The sequence below is a fragment of the Cucumis melo genome, unplaced genomic scaffold (genome assembly GCF_025177605.1).
Source record: "Cucumis melo cultivar AY unplaced genomic scaffold, USDA_Cmelo_AY_1.0 utg001288l, whole genome shotgun sequence".
Taxonomy (NCBI): Eukaryota; Viridiplantae; Streptophyta; class Magnoliopsida; order Cucurbitales; family Cucurbitaceae; genus Cucumis; species Cucumis melo.
In genome coordinates, this window is record NW_026124519.1 from 10,001 (window position 1) to 12,500 (window position 2,500).

The following is a 2,500-nucleotide window of genomic DNA, read 5'->3' on the forward strand; positions in this document are numbered from 1 at the left end:
TTGTCCGCGCAAGCCCATCCGAGCATCAACTCGACACCCGCTCTCACTCCCCGCCCAACGGTCGGACGTGGCACTCCGACGAAACCCATCCACCAAGCACAAAGCAATCGCAAGACATCTCGTATCTTCACGAACAAGCCCGCTTGGAGTGCACGCCCACACCGAGGTGCAAGCATTGTCCGCGCAAGCCCATCCGAGCATCAACTCGACACCCGCTCTCACTCCCTGCCCGATGGACAAGCCCATCGTTATGGCCAAACCCCTCCACCAAGCAAGAAGCAATCGCAAGACAAGCCCACTTGGAGTGCACGCCCACACCGAGGTGCAAGCATTGTCCAAGCAAAACCCATCCAAGAATGTCAATTTGACATCCCGCTCTCACTCCTTGCCCGACGTAGGGGCCCGGCATTCCATCGATTTTGACCAAACCCTTCCACCAAGCAAGAAGCAATTGCAAGACATCTCGTATCTTCACGAACAAACCCGCTTGGAGTGCACGCCCACACCGAGGTGCAAGCATTGTCCGCGCAAGCCCATCCGAGCATCAACTCGACACCCGCTCTCACTCCCCGCCCAACGGTCGGACGTGGCACTCCGACGAAACCCATCCACCGAGCACAAAGCAATCGCAAGACATCTCGTATCTTCACGAACAAGCCCGCTTGGAGTGCACGCCCACATCGAGGTGCAAGCATTGTCCGCGCAAGCCCATCCGAGCATCAACTCGACACCCGCTCTCACTCCCTGCCCGACGGACAAGCCCATCGTTATGGCCAAACCCCTCCGCCAAGCACGAAGCAATCGCCAAGACAAGCACACTTGGAGTGCACGCCCACACCGAGGTGCAAGCATTGTCCAAGCACGCCCATCCCGCTCTCACTCCTTGCCCGACGGTCGGATGTGGCACTCCGGCCGAACCCTTCGTCCACCAAGCACAAAGCAATCGCAAGTTATCTCGTCTCCTCACGAACAAGCCCGCTTGGAGTGCACGCCCACACCGAGGTGCAAGCATTGTCCGCGCAAAGCCCATCCGAGCATCAACTCGACACCCACTCTCACTCGCCGCCGGCGGCCGGAGGTGGCACTCCGCCGGCGCCGACCCCCCAAGCATATGTGCCCATGATGGGCGCAATGTGCTTGAAGGGTCGGCGCCGCGGCATAGGGGTACCCCCGCGCCCCGCCCATGCAGGCAGGTCGCCCCCCCTATATAGTACATTCTGGCTTTTTTGGGTCTGGCAGGCTTGCATATGAAAAAGCCGAAATGTCACACCATGCCATAACTTTTGATTGTGTTATTATTATGACCGGGACTTGATTGTATTATCTTTTAGACATTCAAATGAGTGTGGAAAACAAGTTTCATAATTTTTGAACCAACCAATAATATTTTATGAATTTTTATTGTTAAAAAATTAAAAAAAATTTAAAAATAGTAAAACGTTTCCAAAAATTCTAATTTTTGGAGGACATCCTTTGTTTACATTGTTTAGCTCCCAGAAAAAATTTCATAACAATCCAAGCACTAGAAGATAGGTTTGGCATCACTTTTGTGTGTTGAGTGGGCATTGCGGCCGTAGGTGCGCATGGGGCGTGCATGGTGGGCGTTGGGTGGGCACGATGGGCGTACGGCGTGCGCACCGATGTGGGCACAAGACAGCGCCAAGAACCTCTATCGTGGGCACCTTGCGCGCGGCCCCATGCGCGCACGCCCCACGCAGACGCATGGGCTTGCGGCGCGCGCGGCCCCATGCGCGCACGCCCCACGCAGACGCATGGGCTTGCGGCGCGCGCGGCCCCCCTGCGCGCACGCCCCACGCAGACGCATGGCGCGCGCGGCAACCTGCGCGCACGCCCCACGCAGACGCATGGCGCGCGCGGCACCCTGCGCGCAAGCCCCACGCAGACGCATGGCCATGCGGCGCGCCCGCCCATGGCCGTGCCGCATTCGTGCGCATGGGGGGCGCGCATGCTGCATGCTCGGTGGGCCTGTGGGCACCTACGGTGGGGGCATGGGTTTGTTCCAACAACCTCCATAGAGTTTTTTCCATGAATTCTAGACGTGGGTGGTCACGCCCAACAAAGACGCATGCTGCGCGCGGCTTGCGCGCACGTCCCACGCAGACGCTTGGGCATGCGGCGCGGGGACACACGCCCGCAGACGCATGCCGCGCTTGGAACTCTGCGCGCACGCCCCACACACGCCCGAAGGGCATGGCGCATGGTGGGCACGGAAGAGGTACAATAACCTCTCAATTATTTTTTGTGATGCACCGTAGGCGTTCGTGTGCAAGCCTCGGCCACGGGCATGCGGCGCGCGCCCCACACACGCCCGTAGACGCTTGAAGGGTCGGCCCCCTGCGCGCACGCCCCCCGCAGACGCACGGGCATGCAGCGCGCGACCCACACACGCCCACTAACGCACGGCGCGCGCGCCCATGTGCGTGATTTGTACTCCAAGACCTCGGCCTTGGCCTTGGGCCTTGACTTGCACACGAGCACC